The sequence below is a fragment of the Eptesicus fuscus genome, chromosome 1 (genome assembly GCF_027574615.1).
Source record: "Eptesicus fuscus isolate TK198812 chromosome 1, DD_ASM_mEF_20220401, whole genome shotgun sequence".
NCBI classification, from domain to species: domain Eukaryota; kingdom Metazoa; phylum Chordata; class Mammalia; order Chiroptera; family Vespertilionidae; genus Eptesicus; species Eptesicus fuscus.
Genome location: NC_072473.1, coordinates 104,008,525 through 104,028,920, shown reverse-complemented (window position 1 = coordinate 104,028,920; position 20,396 = coordinate 104,008,525). Strand labels below are relative to the sequence as shown.

Below are 20,396 nucleotides of genomic sequence, written 5' to 3'. Positions count from 1 at the left end.
TTTTTTTTTACATAGGCATTTTAATTCTTTATTGTTTAAAGTATTACATAAGTCTCCTTTTTCCCCCATTGACCTCTCCCCAACTGCCCCCACTCCCCAGCACATGTCCTCACCCCCCTACTGTCTGTGTCCATTGGTTATGCTTATATGCATGCATACAAGTCCTTTGCTGATCTCTTACCCCCTCACCCCCACCTTCCCTCATAGGTCGGACAGTCTATTCCATGCTTCTATGACTCTGGTTCTATTTTTGTTCATCAGTTTATGTTGTTCATTATATTCCACAAATGAGTGAGATCATGTGATATTTATCTTTCTTTGACTGGCTTATTTTAATATTTGACAAAGGAGGCAAGAACATAAAATGAAGTCAAAACAATCTTTTCAATAAGTGGTGTTGAGAAAATTGGAAAAACAGATGCAAAAAAAAAATGAAACTAGACACCCAATTTACACCATACACAAAAATAAACTCAAAATGGATAAAGGACTTAAACATAAGACAGGAAACCATAAAATCCTTAGAAGAAGCTATAGGCAGCAAAATAGCAGACATTTGTCATAGCAATATCTTTATTGATACAGCTCCTAGGACAATGGAAACTAAGGAGAAAATAAACAAAAGGGACTACATAAAAATAAAAAGCTTTTTCACAGCAAAAGAAACCATCAACAAAACAACAAGAAAGACCACTGCATGGGAGAACCTATTTGCCAATGTTACCTCTGATGAGGGTTTAATCTCCAAAACTTATAGGGAATTCATAAAATTTAACCAAAGGAAGATAAACAATCCAATCAAAAAATGGGCAAAGGACCTAAATAGACACTTTTTGAAAGAGGACATACAGAAGGCCAAGAGACATATGAAAACATGCTCAAAGTCACTAATCATCTTAGAGATGCAAATCAAAACAATGAGGTACCTTCTCACACCTGTCAGAATGGCTATCATCAACAAATCAACAAACGACAAGTGTTGGCAAAGATGCAGAGAGAAAGGAACCCTCTTGCACTGCTGGTAGGAATGCAGACTGGTGCAGCCACTGTGGAGAACAGTATGAAGTTTCCTCAAAAAATTAAAAATGGAACTTCCATTTGATGCAGTAATCCCACTTCTAGGAATACATCCCAAGAAAACAAAAACACCAATCAGAAAGGATATATGCACCCCTATGTTCATAGCAGCACAATTGACAATAGCTAAGATATGAAAACAACGTAAGTCCCCAACCGCAGATGAGTGGATTAAAAAACTGTGGTACATCTACACAATGGAATACTACACTGCTATAAAAAAGAAGAAATTCTTACCATTTGCAACAGCATGGATGGCACTGGAGAGCATTATGCTAACCTGTGCTTTTTAAAGAGCTTCAGCTTGGACAAGACTAGCTCCTCCCAACTGCCCAAAGCTAGATTCTAGATTAATAGAAAGGGACAAAATCAGAGTAAATTATCCAAGAGAACAGATTACCTAAAAAGTGTTCCCCTTGGAGTTCGGAATTATACAACATGTTATTCAGGGCAGAATTTGATCTTCCTAACTATATTTTGCTTAGGTGAATATTAAAATGACTGCATTTTCTGAGCCTCCTTAGATAGGAAAATCAGAAAGTGAGTTAAAGCTGATATAGCCTGGATTTAAATTTTTCTACATCCAAATAATAATTTTCCATGTGCTAATTGCTTCTAGTCAATTCTGAGCCAGATTGCTCAACAAAATCCATACAGTAGTTAACATTACCTGCATTATTTGTTCACAGATAGTTAAAACTTGACTAATGAGACTTAAGGAATAAAATCTACAAAACAACTGATACCATTCATGAAAGTGCACATTAACTCTGCACTAGAAACTAGGATAGTCACATCCAAGTTCATGCCTCGTGTACAGACATCTATTAAAACCTTTAGAATGGTAATATTTGAGTTATATATGCATTCTGTATCTAATCCCAATGAGTCATCCTCAACTATTCTACCTTCTACAAAATGCAAGCATATAGCCCTAACCGGTTTGGCTCAGTGGATAGAGCATCGGCCTGTGGACTGAAAGGTCCCAGGTTCAATTCCGGTCAAGGGCATGTACCTTGGTTGTGGGCACATCCCCAGTAGGACGTGTGCAGGAGGCAGCTGGTCGATGTTTCTCTCTCATCGATGTTTCTAACTCTCTATCCCTCTCTCTTCCTCTCTGTAAACAATAAAACATATTTTAAAAAAAACAAAAACAAAACAAAATGCAAGCATATAGTAAATGAATGGACATACGATCGTGGGCAACCTTAGGCACAGACATTTAAATAAATAGGCACATTTCATTTATTAAAAAGCAAACTGGTCCATTATGCGCAATTAATATTTGACAAAGGAGGCAAGACCATACTATGGAGTCAAGACAGTCTCTTCAATAAATGGTGTTGGAAAAACTGGACAGATACATGCAAAAAAATGAAACTAGAGCACCATCTTACACTATACACAAAAATAAACTCAAAATGTATAAAGAACTTAAACATAAGATGGGAAACCATAAAAATCTTAGAATAAGCCATAGGCAGCAAAATAGCAGACATTTGTCGTAGCAATATATTTAACAATACAGCTCCTAGGGCAATGGAAACTAAGGAGAAAATAAACAAATGGGACTACATCAAAATAAAAAGCTTCTGCACAGCAAAAGAAACCATCAACGAAACAACAAGAAAGCCCACTGCATAGGAGAACATATTAGCCAATGTTATCTCTGGTAAGAGTTTAATCTCCAACATTTACAGGGAACTCATACAACTTAACAAATGGAAGATAAACAACCCAATCAAAAACTGGGCAAATGACCTAAATAGACACTTTTCGAAAGAGGACATTTAGAAAGCCAAGAGACATATGAAAACATGCTCAAAGTCATTAACCATCTGAGAGATGCAAATCAAAACAACAATGAGGTACCACCTGTCAGAATGGCTATCATCAACAAATCAAAAAATGACAAGTGCTGGAGAGGATGCGGAGAAAAAGGAACCCTTCTTCACTGCTGGTGGGAATGCGGACTGGTGCAGCCACTGTGGAGAACAGTATGAAGTTTCCTCAAAAAACTAAAAATGGAATTCCCATTTGACCCAGTAATCCCACTTATAGGAATATGTCCCAAGAAAACAGAAACACCAATCAGAAAGGATATATGCACCCCTATGTTCATAGCAGCACAATTTATAATAGCTAAGATTTGGAAACAGCCTAAATGCCCATCAGCAGATGAGTGGATTAGAAATCTGTGGCACATCTGTACAATGGAATACTATACTGCTACAAAAAGGAAGGAATTCTTACCTTTTGCAACAGCATGGATGGAACTGGAGAGCATTATGCTAAGTGAAATAAGCCAGTCAATGAAAGAAAAATATCACATGATCTCACTCATCCTATATAATAAAGAGGTAATATGCAAATTGACCCTCATGCCCTCACACAAGATGGCCACCCCCATGTGTTCAAAGATGGTCGCCACAAGATGGCCAGCAGGGGAGGGTAGTTGGAGGCGACCAGGCTGGCAGGGGAGGGCAGTTAGGGGTGACTGGGCCAGCAGGGGAGGCCAGTTGGGAGCGATTGAGCTGGCCGGGGAAGGCAGTTGGGGGTGATCGGGCTGGCAGTGGAGGGGAGTTGGGGGCAATTGGGCTGGCAGGGGAGCAGTTAGGCATCGATCAGGCTGGCAGGGGAGTGGTTAGGGGGTTATCAGGCTGGCAGGTAGGTGAGCAGTTGGGAGCCAGCAGTCCCAGATTGTGAGTGGGATGTCCGACTGCCGGTTTAGGCCCTGTGGGATTGGGCCTAAACCAGCAGTCGGACATCCCCCGAGGTGTCCCAGATTGGACAGGGTACAGGCTGGGCTGAGGGACACCCCCCCAGTGCATGAATTTCGTGCACTGGGCCTCTAGTTTATGGATAATAAAGAACATTATAAACTGATGAACAAAAATAGATACAGAGGCAGAGAAACATCGAACAAACGGTTAAACGACAGCAGGAAGGCTGGGAAGGGTTGCGGGGTTCGGGGGGAGGTAAGAGATCAACCGAAGGACTTATATGCATGCATATAAGCATAACCAATGGACGCAAGACACTGGGAGCGGGGTGAGGGCATGTGCCGGGGGGTAGGGTAAGCTGGGGGAAGGTCAATTGGGAAAAAAAAGGAGATATATGTACTACTATTTGTAATACCTAAAAACAATAAAAAATAAGAAAATAATGAAAACATAATAAATAAATAAAAAGCAAACTGGTCAGCTATCTAAAATCCATATTTATATCAGAAATAAGTTAGAGCTAATATGTATGTTTATGCGTGTGTGTGAGAGAGTATATGCACATACATGTTCACATAGGGATGGGAAAGATGCAAACACTATGGTTTGTATTTTTAATGCTTTATAGTTCATTCAAATTGTTGTAGTTAAAACTTCAGTTATTTCAGAGTCATGGTGGTGAAGCCCTACAGAAAGTCCCACAGCATCTTGTATTGTGATTTACCTGTCTTTTTGCTATTTTTCATCATTTGATCATCTACTAGTTTCATTTAGGTCTCTTTTAGCATGCCCCCAAGACTTCCTTTACAAACAGGCAGCTGCTACAAGAACATCTTCTGAAATAGCTCTATAAATGAATACATAAAGAGTATGGCCGTTCCATTGGCCTATGTTGGCTCATTGGTACAAACTCCAAGTTGGCGAATTCCCCAGGAAGTAACCACTACAAGAACAAACTGTTTGATTGATGCAGTGAAGTCTGAAAATTGTTATGACATGAAGCTTCCTATCCAGATTGGGGAAAAACTTTGGCTAACACAATATCTTCTGGACAATAATGTGATTTGGGGGAGGGGGTTAGGTAAGGGAACAGGGACTCATGAAGCTATTCCAAATTATTCCAAATTATTAGTCAGTTTTGAAATGTTATATTCAATAACTGTTCATGCTCTGAAATGACACATCATTCCTTTGATCTAGTGAAATCACCTTGTTTTAAGCTATTTTAGGACAAAATATTCAGAAAAACAAGCAATAAAGTTCAACTGAAAAACAGGAGGTTGTTATAAGAGAGATCAGTCATTAATTAATCAATCCTTAAAAACTAGTCTGTGGTTGTATATGTATGAGAGAGAGAGAGAGAGAGAGAGAGAGAGAATAAATAATAAAAATAATTTAAGAAAAATATTATTTTTAATTATAAATTTGTATTTACATATTTTTTCTGTTGTACATTCATGAAGTATCTGGATAAAATCCTTTGGAACATGATCAAAATATAAACTGTATGGGGGGGGATGGAACAATAAAAAGTGTATGTTAAATACATAAAACAATTTCCACATATGGCTGGTTATAGAACACTTGGCAGTTTGAAAATGCCAAGAAGGTTTCCCGCATAGGTGCAAGAAATTTATTTTACGTCTTTTTAAAAGAAGCAAAAAAAAAAAAAAAAAAGAAGCAGTGGTAGAAGGACCAAGAAACAGGAAAAAAAAGAGGTGAAGAAACTGAATTTCTCTGTCTACAAATATCCAACAATGATCTGTCTCCAAGAAATCAGGCAACATATAGTAACTAGTTGGCTCTGAGAAAACAAAGAAACAAAAGTATAAGAAAAGATATTCCCTTCTCACCCCTTTCTACCTTCCTCACCACTACCCCATTGAGTTTCAGTCCTAAATTGTTTTTAAATTCAGCTGTCAACACTCAAGGACATGATGAATCCAACAAGCTCCCTTGAAATGAGGAAACAAGCCTGTGTCTCTGTACTACAGGGGTTCTCAGTGCCTTGGAGTTTGCTTTAGTCCCATAATCTGGAGAGTATTTTATAACTCAGTTTTCAGAGTTCACCTCAAGGCAAGATCGAGGCATAACTAAAGCCTAAAATTCCTTCATTAATAATAAATTTGAGCCCTGTGTGGGTCAGTGGTTGAGCATCAACCTATGAATCAGGAAGTCACTGTTCAATTCCCAGTAAGGGCACATGCCCGGGTTGCAGGCTTAATCCCCAGTAGAGGGCATGCAGGGAGCATTATTTTCTCTCATCATTGATGTTTCTATCTTTCTCTCCCTTCCTCTCTGAAATAAATAAAAATATATATTTTAAAAAATAATGAGTTTGAAGGGATAAAGCTAAGCTGTGTGCTTCTCCTTGGTTCTGTGGGGCCTGGGAAGCAGTGTCAGTTATTCAAATATTATATTAATGTTGAATCTGGGGTTCAGTTCAAGTCAAACCTGCTTCGGTTTCAAGTTATTCTTGATCTGACTATGTACTTAAGATAGTTTCACCCTATGCACAGAAGAGCAATTGTACTTACTGCTATTTTTTCCTGCTTGGTTTGAGGGGACAGTGGCTGAGCCAATACCTGTGGCTTTTAGGAAGAGACAGGAAAAATAATTTTGAAATATTCCATAAATTCTGAGAACCCGTGTATCTACAATGCACTGCCCTTATGGCTGGGCCTTTGGAAATTTATCTTAAGCACCTAGCATACTGTATTTAATGCCCAAACATTAATCTGAGCAAAGGGATACTATTAAAAGCATTTCATTCCTGCTTATGATGAATATGCAGATTATTTTGTGCTAGATGGTTTCAGTATTCTGTAAGCGCTCCTTAAATGCAGGCAGTTTAGCTGAGATGTAATAACACTTAATTCTTGAGAGAAAAGCCATGTCTGTACCCTCATATAAAACAAACAGGCAGAAAAAGTGGGTGCCTGACCACTTTTGTAATAGATCCCAGGATAAAACAGATCCCTAAAAGGTGCTATGTTTAAATAAAAAAGAACAGAAATCTGCTATGAAGGAAAAAAAGCAAGGACCAATAATGCCATAAACTGAATTAGGGAGACACACACATGGTCATCAGCACACTGTCATCATGTGAGAAAGGACTCCATTCCAGGTATAGGCACATTTAGTCTCTTTCTCTCTAGATCTCTTTCTCTCTGGATCTCTCTCTCTCTCTCTCTCTCTCTCTCTCTCTCTCTCACACTCACACACACACACACACACACACACACACACACACACACATCTCCCCTCAGTCTTGCTCAGCTACTGAAAAGACTCGACGATATACAAGATATTAAAGGCTGGTGGTAGGGTGGGCTATTCTCATTGGCACTCTTAGGCAGTGTGCTTTTATTTTAACATGTAAGCGATCTCTAAGAAGTTTTGATAGGAAAATTTTGTCCTATGGTTTAATTCTCTGTCACTTACACTAATTTTTTTAATTGAGCTACCCACATTTTGGAATCAAGATGTTTAAACTCATGAGAACTTCATAAATCTATGGAAAGAGCTAGATCCTTGAATCCAAGAAGCAAACAGAACACCTAATTACCTTAATCCAAAGAGGCCCTCTCCAAGGCACTTTGTACTGAAGCTGTAAAATATTAATGACAAAAAAAATTCTCAAAGCATCCAGGGAAAAGAAGGAAGTGACCTACAAAGGAAAACACATCAGAATTTCATCCAACTGCTCAGCAGAAACTCTACAAGCCAGGAAAGAGTGGAACCAAATATTCAAACATATGAAAGAGAGAAATTACCAGCCACAAATAATATATCCAGAAAAAGTATCCTTTAAATATGAAGGAGAAATAAAGACATTCCATGACATACAGAAGCTGTGGGGTTTTATCACCAGAAAACCTCCATTGCAAGAAATACTTAAAGGAGTTATTCTACCTAAAACAAAGATCATAAGGTCACAGCACCATGAGTAAGATCACCAAAAAATTTACATCATAAACAGGGATAATTTGTGACAACAAAAACATAAAAGGGGAAATGTGAAAGGTCTGAACTGGCAAAGGAAGATTAAAATCAGATGCACTGAAAAGAAAAAAAAAAAGTATATGTGCAACTTCATTTTGTACACCTAATGGTAACCATACATAAAAATCCCCAAACCAGGACACATGGCTTTAAAAAGGAGGAAACAGAGGAAAGATGTATGAAATACCACCAAACAAAAACAACAGACAGAAACATAAAGAAAAAGAACTAATGGAGGCATAGAGCTACCAGAAAACAGAAAATAAAATGGCAATAAGAAATCTTTATACATCAACTATTACCCTAAACATGAATGGTTTGAATGAACTAATAAAGAGGCACAGAACAGCAGAGTGGATGAAAAAATAAAACCCAACCGTATACTACCTGAAGAGATATATCTAAGCTGCAAAGACAAAGTTAGATTCAAAATAAAAGGGTGGAAAATTATTCTCCAAGCAAATAACATCCACAGAAAAGCAGGAATAGCCATACTGATATCTGAAAAAATAAATTTCAAGATAACAAGAGACAAAGATAGACACATTATAATAATAAAGGGAACACTACATCAAGAAAACATAACACATCTTTAAATATATCCAACCAATCAGGAAGCACCAAAATATATAAAGCTACTCACAGAACTAAAGAGAGAAACAGATCAAAACACAATCATAGTTCAGGACCTTAATACTCCATTGACAGCTCTAGACAGATCAATCAAACAGAAAATCAAAAAAGAAATATTGGTCTTAAATGAAACACTAGACCAGTGGTTGGCAAACTCATTAGTCAACAGAGCCAAATATCAACAGTACAACGATTGAAATTTCTTTTGAGAGCCAAATTTTTTAAACTTAAACTTCTTCTAACGCCACTTCTTCAAAATAGACTCGCCTAGGCCGTGGTATTTTGTGGAAGAGCCACACTCAAGGGGCCAAATAGCCACATGTGGCTCGCAAGCCGTAGTTTGCCGACCACAACACTAGACCAAATGGACATAATCGACATTTACAGAACCTTCCATCCCAGAACATAGATTATACATTCTTCTCCAGTGCACATGGAACATTTTCAAGGGTAGACCATATGTTAGGTGATAAAACTAGCATCAACAAATTCAAGAAGATTGAAATTATTCCAAGCATGTTCTCTGACCATGATGCCTTAAAATTAGAAATCAACTGCAAAAAGAGAGTAAAGAAATACACGGAGATTAAACAACATTCTACTAAAAAATGACTGGGTCAAAGAAGAAATAAAAGATGAGATCAAAAGATATATAGAGACAAATGAGAATGATAATACAACACATCAAAACTTCTGGGATGCATTGAAAGCAGTAATAGGAGGGAAGTTTATATCATTACAGGCCTGTCTCAAGAATAAAGAGAAATCCCAAGTAAAAAAACCTAACATCACATCTTAAAGTACTAGAAAAAGAAGAATAAATGCAACCCAAAGTCAGCAGAAGAAGGAAATAATAAAAATTAGAGCAGAATTAAGTGAAATAGAGAACAAAAAGACTATACAAAAATCAATAAAAGAAAGGGATGTTTCTTTAAAAAAATTAATAACATTGACAAACTCTTGGCTAGATTCACTAAGGCAAAAAGGGAAAAGACCCATATCAACAAATCAGAAATGAGAGAGAATTCACCACAGACATCACAGATATACAAAGGATCATACTAGAATATTATGAAAGACTACAGGCCACCAAATTCAATAACCTAGAAGAAATGGATAAGCTCCTAGAAATATATAAAGTTCTTAGGCTTAATCATTTAGAATTGGAAAATGCAAATAGATTGATCAGCAGTGAGGAAATTGAAACAACCATAAAAAACCTCCCAAAACAAATGTCCAGGAGCAGATGGCTTTACCAGTGAATTCTACCAAACATTCAAAGAAGGTTTAAAACCTATCCTTCTCAAACTCTTCTAAAAAATTGAAGGAGAGGCAATATGTCTTAACATATTCTATGGAGCCAATATGATCCTGATACCAAAACCTGGCAAAAATAACACTAAAAAAGAAAACTACAGATCAATATTTCTGATGAATACAGATGCAAAAATCCTAAACAAAATACTAGCAAATCAAATACAATAGTACATCCAAAAAATAATACATCACGATCAAGTGGGGTTCATTCCAGGAACATAAGGATGACTCAACATATGCAAATCAATCAACATAATGCACATTAATAAAAGAAAGGATAAAAATCATATGATCTTATCAATAATACAGAAAAAGCATTTGATAAGATACAACATCCATTTATGATTAAAACACTCAATAAAATAGGAATATAAGTTAAGTACCTCAACATAACAAAGGCCATCTATAATAAACCCTCAGCTAATATACTCAATAGCGAAAAACTGAAAGCTTTTCCTCTAAGACAAGAGCAAGACATGAATGTCCACTCTCACCACTCTTATTCAACATAGTGCTGGAAGTCCTAACCAGAGCAATAAGGCAAGAGAAATAAATAAAAGGCAAACAAATAGGGAAGGAAGAAGTCAAACTGTCATTTTTTGTGGATGACATGATTCTGTATATAAAAAACCCTAAAAACTCCACACAAAAAAACTATTAGAAACATAAACAAATACAATCAAGCTGCAGGATACAAAATCAATGTGCAAAAATCCATTGCCATCTTATATACTATAAACAACAAAACTTCATAAAAAGACATGAAAAAAATACACAAACAATTCCTTTTGCAATTACAACCAAAAAAATAAAATACCTAGGAATAAACTTAACAAAGAACATGAAAGACCTATATACTGAAAATTACAAAGCATTATTAACAGCGATTGATAAAGACACAACAAAAATATCTTAAGCTCATGGTTTGGAAGAATCAATATAGTTAAAATGGCCATATTACCCAAAGCAATATACAGATTCAATACAATCACCATCAAAACCCCAATGCCATTTTTTAAAAATATATTTTTAATGATTTCAGAGAGGAAGGGAGAGGGAGAGAGAGATAGAAACATCAATGATGAGAGAGAATCATTGGTTGGCTGCCTCCTGCACGCTCCCTACTGGGGATTGAGCCCACAACCTGGGCATGTGCCCTTGACCGAAATCAAACCTGGGACCCTTCAGTCCACAGGCTGATGCTCTATCCACTGAGCCAAACTCGCTAGGGTTCAATGCCATTTTTTTAAGAAATAGAATGAGAAGTCATCAGATTTGTATGGAACCACAAAATACCCTGAATAGTCAAGGCAATCCTGAGAAAAAAAGAAGGAAGTTGGAGGTATCCTGCTACTTGACTTCAAATTATACTACAGAGCTATGATTATCAAAACAGGTATTGGCAGAGAAACAGACACACAGATCAATGCAACAGAATAGAGAGTCCAGCTATAAAACCACATGTACATATATGGACAGATAATTTTTGACAAAGAAGCCGGAAATACACAATGCAGTGAAAATAGTCTATTCAACAAATGATGCTGGGAAAACTGGAAAGCCACATGCAAACGAATGAAACCGGAATTTTGTATCCATGTACAAATATTAATTCAAAATGGATCAAAGACCTAAATGTAGGACCCAAAACAATAAATTACATAGAAGAAACTATAGGTATCAAACTTATGGACCTTGGTCATGGAGAACATTTTATGAACTTGACCCCAAAGGCAAGGGAATTAAAGGCAAAAATAAATGAATGGGACTATATCAAACTAAAAGCTTCTGCACAGCAAAAGAAATAGACAACAAAACAAAGAGGCAACCAAGCAGATGGGAGATGATAGTTGCAACAGTAGCTCTGACAAATGTTTAATTTCCAAAATCTATAAAGAACTCATAAAACTCAATACAAAACAAATAACTCAATAAAAAGGGGGCAGAGGACCTGAAAATACACCTCCTCCAAGAAGACATATGAACAGACAATAGGTATATGAAAATATGTTGAACTGCACTGGCAATTAGGGCAATGCAAATAAAAAAAACTACAATGAGATACCACCTCACACCTGTTAAAGTGGCCATTATTAACAAGATAAGCAATAACAAGTGTTGGAGAGGTTGTGGAATAAAGAGAACCCTCATTCACTACTGGTGGGAATGTGAACTGGCACAACCACTATGAAACTTCCCCTACCTGGTGAAATAAACAGACTTACAAGTTCAGGGAATGCAGAGAACCCCAAACAAGAGGAATCCAAAGAGGACCACACCAAGGAACATCATAATTAAAATGCCAAGAGCAAAAGACAAAGAGAGAATCTTACAAGCAGCAAGAGAAAAACAGTTTGTTACCTACAAGGGAGCTCCCATACGATTATCAGCTAATTTCTCAACAGAAACCATGCAGGCCAGACGGGAGTGGCAAGAAATATTCAAAGTGATGAATAGCAGGAACCTACAACCAAGACTACTCTACCCAGCAAAGTTATCATTCAGAATTGAAGGGCAGATAAAGATCTTCACAGATAAGAAAAAGCTAAAGGAGTTCATCACCACCAAACCAGCATTATATGAAATGCTGAAAGGTATTCTTTAAAAAGAGGAAAAAGAAGAAGAAAGATAAAAATTATGAACAACAAATACATATCTATCAACAAGTGAATCTAAAAGTCAAGTGAATTAAAAATCTGAGGAACAGAATAAACTGGTGAACTTAATAGAATCAGGCATAGAATGGGAGTGGATTGATAATTCTCAGGGGGAAAGGGATGTCTGTGTGGGGAGTATGGGAAGAGACTGGACAAAAATCATACACCTATGGATAAGGACAGTGGGGGGAGGGGAGGTAAGGGAAGAGGGGGGGTGGGAACTGGGTGGTGGGGAGATATGTGGGGAAAAAGGAGAAACAATTGTAATCTGAACAATAAAGATTCATTAAAAAAAATAAAAAATAAAATAAAATAAAATATAGCCCAATCTTGGCAAAAAAAAAAAAAAAAAAAAGAAAGAAAGAACTCTGGCGATCCCCTCAAAAACCCTACCTAATAATAGACAAATATGCAAATTGACCATGCCTCCAACTCACCCACAAGCCACGCCCACAAGCCAATCAGAGTGAGCATGCAAATTAACCCAAACCAAGATAGCTACAGCCACAGAGAGCAAGGTTTCCTAGGTAACAGAGGAAGCCAAGCTTTCTGCTGGCCCTTGCCAGGCCTAAGCCTCCACTCAAGCTACAAAGTTTCAATTATAGAAGGTAAACAAATTCAAACAAATGGCGGCAGAATGGAGCTTGAGAGAGCAGGCCAGGGTTGCCGCCGGCAACAGGGGAAGCAAAGCTTTCCGCACACCCTGTCCGGGCCCACCTGCTTAAGGCTACAAAGTTTCAATTATAACCCCAACAGAAATGGCTGCCAGCCTTGGAGGGAGCCCCAGGCTTGGCTCCGCTCCAGGCTACAAAGTTTCAATTGTAGAAGGAAAATAAATTCCAGATACCAGGGCCTCCGCTTGGGTTGCCAGGGGGCGTGGCCGGCCTGCAAACCATCACAGGCCCCTCGCTCAGACTGCCCCACACCCCAAGGGAAACCCCACCTGATCCGGGACGCCCTTCAGGGCAAACCAGCTGGCCCCCACCCCTGTACCAGGCCTCTATCCTATCTAATAAAAGAGTAATATACAGATTGATCATCACTGCAACACACAATATAGCTGCCCCCATGTGGTCAAAGATCCTGCCCCCATGTGGATACAAGATGGCTACCACAAGATGGCCAGCAGGAGAGGGCAGTTGGGAGGCACCCGGCCTGCAAGGGAGGGCATTTGAGAGGGACCAGGCTTGCAAGGGAGGGCAGTTGGAGGTGATCAACCCTGCAGGAGAGGGCAGTTAGGGGTGACCAGGCCGGCAGAGGAGGGAAGTTGGGGGCAAACAGGCTGGCAGCAGAGTGGTTAGGGGGTGATCAGGCTGGCAGGCAGAAGCAGTTAGGGGCAATCAGGAAGGCAGGCAGGCAAGCAGTTGGGAGCCAGCAGTCCTGAATTGTGAGAGGGATGTCCGACTGCCCGTTTAGGGATCCGACTGCCCACCAGGATCGGGCCTAAACGGGCAGTCGGACATCCCTCGTGGGGTCCCATATTGGCGAGGGTACAGGCTGGGCTGAGGGACAACCCCCCTCCATGCACGAATTTCGTGCACCGGGCCTCTAGTACATATATAAAAGCCTAGGTGACCCAATGACCAGAACAACCAGAACAATTGGTTGACTAGTTGTTATGATGGGTATTGACCACCAGGGGGCAGATGCTCAACACAGGAGCTGCCCTCTGGTGGTGAGTCTACTCAGCTGACTGACTGGTCCTGGGGGCCCACCAGCCCAGTGGCAGCCACTCACTCTCTCAATAGTCCTACAGGTCCAATCTCCAGAGAATGGGCCAGGCACCAAGGAACCAGTGCCACTGGCATGATTCCGACAGCACCACCAACCTCCTGGAAGTTGGCCTCAGGCACCATGGCCACTCCCCCTCCCTAGGCTCTCCTCAAGGATAAAAGGATATGAAAGAGGCCACCAGGTGGCTCCCAACAACCTGCACGAATGTCAGCAGGATGGATCCGGATCCCGGGCAAGGGCATCCCACCGCCCACCTGGAAGGCCGATCATGTCCTGGCCCCCCACCCAACCCTTTTAGGGACCCCACCCATGCACGAATTCATGCACCGGGCCTCTAGTCATCAATAAGGATCCAACATCTAAGAGTTTTTTTCCGGGTATAATACACAGTACATTTGCATTTCTGAAAGGAAAAATGTGATGTGTTTTTACTTTTAAAATTCAGTTTTCTGTTAATGAGGAAATTGGTGAGAAAGCTAAATTCTCCTAAGTTATGACCAAAAAAAATGTGTATAAGAGATTATTCAAGTAAGAAACATTTAAATAATGTGGAGATTTTGATACTGGAAAGAGGATTGGTTTGGAATTAGAAGAGGTGAGTTCAAATTCCAATTCTTGTACCTACTTATTATATGTGCTCTTTTTCAAATCATTTCATCTCTCTGAATGTCAGTTCCCTCATGTAAGAAGATATAATAATAATCCTGCCCGATCTCACATGGTGATTGCAAGGATCAAATGAAGAAATGAATGTGAAAACACTGTACATTTTAAATGGTTAGATATGTATATCAATTACTATTATATATGAGTAGGATTCAAGTGCCCTGACCTAGATATGATGGTCGTATACATTTAGATGTGAACAGTTCCCTAATTCACAAAAACAAAACCAAACATAAACAACTTAAAAACACTATTATTATTCAACCATTAAAATGATGAGGAAGAATGTTTTAATATGAGGATATTAATTATAATGAGATTTTAAACATGGTACGTATAGAGTGATTTTATATTTATATCTATATCTATCTATATATATATCTATATCTAAATACATCTATCTATATATCGATCTCTATCTATATCTCTATACATATCTATATCTATCTATATCTATCTATATGTATATATGTGTATATATATGTATATATACACACACATATATATATATATGTTGAGAGAAAGAGAGAGAGCCAGTATAAGTAATGTTAACTAAATGTTAACAATGGTTGGCTCATTAGGGGATATTTTTATGGGTAGTTTTTATATTTTCCATTTTTTTTCTACAGAAAATATACATTACATTCATGAACAGAAAATAAGGATGTACAAATCAGTATATCAGTATTCCTTAAAGACAGGGAGGGAGAAGGAGAAGGATAGAGGAAGAAAGAGAAACTCAATTAACAGTTAAAATTCTTCTTCAATCTAAGACTATAAGGCAGTTACAATGAACCAAAACTACCTCAATTTATAAAAAACAACAACAAACTACTGCAGAGACTTATCAAGGTTGAGCTTCTTATAAGTAGACCAGTTGAATTTTCATGAAGCACTGGGCTAGTGGGGTAGATTCCAGGTGAAATGGCTTTGAAATTGAGTTCTGATCAAACTTTGCCACGTGGTGGTAGCCTGTGCCCTCTGTATGGGAAACCCTGCCCTGCGCTCCCTTTAGTCAGCATACAGATAGAGTGCAGACCAGGGTCTCCCAACAGCAGCTGATTCAACATTCCATTTCAGATTTCCTCTCTTCACTTCTGATGTTATGTGGGGAATGGATGGCTCGTTGAGTTACCTTTTCCTTTTGAATTATTCTGCTGCATTGATGAGTACGGTGGCCTTGTGGATCAGTTGTCCCCTGTAAATAACTGTACTTTGGGAATTTTTATAAATCTTATTAATTCAGTCTTAGAAAAAAAGGCAAAATATGACAATATAAAGATAAAATCCTCATAATTTTCCAAGAATTATAGACTGCTGCCATATTGGCCTGAAGTCAGCACGTCACTATGTGCACTGTAATAGCAAATAAGAAGACTAAACATTTATTGACTCTGTGCTTAACTCTCTAAAATGCTGTGCATGTGTCATCTTATTTAATCTTCTTAGGGAGGTCTATCTTATGATTACCTCAATTTTATAAATGGGAAAACTAAAGAACAGTAGGATTAATTCCTTACCCTTTACCCAAGAGTCATAAACTGTATAAGCAGTTGATCTGTGTTTCAAATCCATTTAGTCTGGCAGAGCCCTCCCTCTTAACTACTGCAAGCATCTTGAAGGCAAATATTAAGTATCATTTATTAATGATGTTGGAGCCTGTTTAAACCTAAGACATCAAAAGGCTGTTACCACAGGGTGAGAAGTAGAATATTCTGTTCTATTTTGGAGACAGACATAGTGTTGGCTATTTTGAATTTGAAGAGCCATTAAGTGTTAAGAAAATTGGAGATGTGGGGTAACCAGTTGGATATACAAGTCTGGTTCTCAAGAGTGAAGTTGTTTGCATATGGATGGTGCCCAAAGCTATAAGAATACATTAAACAATTCAGAGAATATCTGCAAAATAGAAGACAGCCACTGAGGCTGGAACCTGGGGTAGAGAAGACATCAACATTTTAAAATATGTAAAAAATGGATAAATCAAAAGAAAAATAGTGGTGGTATGGAACAGAGAAAACAGTGTTGTGAAAGCCAAAGCAAAAAGTTAGTTTCAATGAGGAGGAGGAGACCAACACAGTTCACTGCTACAGAAAGGAGAAATAAGAACTCAAGTAAACAACAAATTATATTCATGGTTCTAGTGACCTTAGCAACAGATGTTTAAGGATGATAGTGAAGGCAGAAGACAGAGTGAAAAGGGTTGAGAAATTAAGAAGTAGATGAGAAAGCAAAGACAGATTAATTTGGCTCTTGGCTATCAAAGGAAAGAGACAGGTAGTTTGAATGGAAAACAATTCCACGAGGCACTTTTTATGATGGGCAGTCCTGAAATGATCTGTATGCTAAAAAGAAAAAGCCAATAGTCAAGGAGATAAAGTGTGGGGAAAAGAATAATTGATGAATCTAGTCCACATGTCTTTAGAAAAGGATGCAATCAAGGGAAAGATTAAGAGGGCTTAGCCCAAAAAGGAAGAAGAGGCTTTCTTTTACATGACCTGTAATGCTCTTAAAATATTAATATTCTTTAACAAAGGACAAAAAAGTCTGATATAAATTATAGTGAGTTTTGGATAATAGGAAGGAAATGTACTCCTATGACTCTACATGGCACAGAAGAAAGTAATGCTACTTCATACAACTACAAATAACCCTTATATCTGATGCTAAACCTAGACTTTTTTTTTTTTTCAACAAAAGCTTGCTCTCTTTTTCTGTCTTACCTGGCTTCTTCTAAAAGCTGAGAATGAAATGTGATACCTTTGCATGAAAATGGCATGCAATCTACATGTAAGTTGACAAGAATATATTAAAACTATGTTACTTCAATAATATGAATTGGGGCTCCCTCCTTCATCCCAGTCTCCATGATGTCATTATTATCTCTAGATTACCCCTCCTGCTTCCCCTAAAATACATTTAGGATTTCTCCTGTGTGCATAACAAATAGCATGATGTACATTTCAGCACTTCTTCAAGGAGACTTAGTACAATCAAGTGAGATGTGAATTTGGGTGTTGTATACACAATACAATATACAGATGATGTATTATAAAATTCTACACCTGAGACCTATATAATATTATAAACCAATGTCACCCCAATAAATTCAATAAAAAAGAGGCTTCCAAGTGCTAGGTACAAGCAGTAGAAGATCTTGTGGAGTTTTCCCCCCCTTTAGATCTAAGTAGTCTGATTCTCAGTATTGCTCATGGGAACTGCTTCAAAGGCTGAAGTGTAAGAATCAGATAGGAAAAGAAATGTGTCAGTGGAAAGTTGCTACATGTAAAACTGTCATAGTTTTCTTTCAGTCTTCAGACCTGATATGCATGGGTTTAGAAGTTATAGCTTATTGCAAAGTTTTATTGTCAGCATAAAATATAACAAAAAATGTCAAGAAGGTTAGGTTGGTATATTTTAAGTGAAAATGTTCAACAGATTTGATCTTTAAGTTAAATAGCTCTACCTGTTAATGAAACCTTTCATTTCCTTTGACTGTACTTTAAGAGAGGGTACTAGGGCAAAGTACACAGTAAAATCTCATTTATTCAAATTTCACTACTTTGAAATATAGAGTAATTTAAAAAGAGAATAGGGGAGAAACTTATATTGTTTATCAATCCATTATTCACAGCATACAAAATAATGACACTGAAGAAGAAATTTTAAAAATACCTGTAAATCAAATGAGAAAAACTGCATGTGTAAAGATGTTCAGCACAGTATTGTTTTATAACAACAATAAAAAATTAAGCAATCTAAACATTCATCAATAGGATTGGCTATGCAAATTATGCTACATACATATAATAGAGTATTAATAACATTTTTAAAATGATATGGGTGGACATTTATTGATATTGAAATACATGCATGAGATGTAAGTGAAAAAAGCAAGTTACAGAACAGCACATATTGAATTACAACATTTAGGTACAATCAAGTATATATATAGGTATATATACACATCGAGGCATATGGCTGACAGACACCAAAATCTCTGGTTGGTAAGTAGGGGGTGATGTTTAAACTTCTTTACATTTTCATATAAAATAAAAACTAGAATTAAAAAATACTGGGGAACAAGCTTTTATGCAGTCCTCAAATAACTTAAATTCACATGTAAACAACTGAAATATGAATTATGCATCATTTCTTTAAATCCAGTTATCTCAAGGCCCTTACTAAAAAATGAATTAGCATAACTTGAGTTAATATAGGGAATAGGTATAATTGTACCTTTAAAAAAATACTTTATAAGAGTGACCACCTTGTAATTCTTTTTAGTAGTGAGTGAGTTATGTGTATGTGTATGTATGAACTAAATAGCAAGTCCCAAAGTTGTTCTTTAGCTGAGGCACACCCATATCACCACCATCACCATCATCATCGTCATCATCTCCATTAATAACCTACCTCATCATAAAGGATATTAAAAAGACATTAAATGTGATTATGTAACTCTTAGGGGACAAATGTATAATTATAATACTCATAGTGGCCCAGGATGGCATGGCTCAGTTGGTTAGAGCGTTGTCCCTTACACCAAAAGGTCGAGGGTATGATCCCAGTTGGGGCACGTATGAGAGGCAACCCAATCCATGTTTCTCTCTCATATTGATGTTTCTCTCTTTCTCTCTCTCTCTTCCTCTTTCTCAAAAATCAGTAAAGAAATAAAATTTAAAAATTGTTTTAATTATTAAAAAATACTCATGGCTTTCCCTAGCAACAAATCTAAACAAGTAAGAAACGAATCAATGAACATACTATAGGAGTTCAAGATAAATTAAGCTGAACACCATCTCTGCTTCCTGCAAGAAAAACCTCTGGTTTTCATATTTATATGTACCAGTTTTTAAAAAATAAATAAGCATTTCCACATCAAGGAGTAGAATAAAAGTATAAATCTTAAAAACACAGTCAATGTTTTTTTCTCATATAGCACTTGGACATTTGAATTTGAGCATTATTCTTGGAAATTGTTTCAAGCATGAACTAATAATCCATTAATTAAAATTTTCAACTACATTTATTGAGCACCTACTATATGGTAGGCACTATTCCATGCATTAGGGATAGATCACTGAAAAAAATAAAGAACCAGCCCTCAAGACACTGACATTCTAGTAGAGGAACACAATTAACAAACATGTACATATTCATTCTTTCAACAGAAACCATGAACAAAATTCCTGCCTATAAGTAACATATTCTAGTATATTGATACAAACAATATACAAATAAACATTTTATTCAACAGATATACATTTAACATATTTATCATGACTTCACCTACTTATATGTGCTATAGAAATAATGGACATTAGGAGATGAAAAATGAGGGATGAAAAGTGCTATTTTAAATTAGTTAAGCCCTAACTGGTTTGGCTCAGTGGATAGAGCATTGGCCTGTGGACTGAAAGGTCCCAGGTTTGATTCCGGTCAAGGGCATGTACCTTGGTTGCAGGCACATCCCCAGTAGGAGGTGTGCAGGAGGCAGCTGATCAATGTTTCTCTCTCATTGACGTTTCTAACTCTCTATCCCTCTCCCTTCCTTTCTATGAAAAAAAAATCAATAAAATAT

The 20,396-nt window shown here is 37.5% G+C and overlaps 1 protein-coding gene and 1 non-coding gene across 3 annotated transcripts in view; both read right to left on the bottom strand.

Annotated features, from left to right (window-relative positions):
* FGF13 (fibroblast growth factor 13) overlaps positions 1–20,396 on the bottom strand; it is a 665,129-nt gene that overhangs the window by 46,652 nt on the left and 598,081 nt on the right. The gene's annotated exons all lie outside the window — the stretch shown is intronic.
* On the bottom strand, positions 15,791–15,869 carry MIR504 (microRNA mir-504). Its single transcript, NR_129290.2, has one exon. It is a non-coding gene; the product is annotated as a microRNA mir-504 (primary transcript).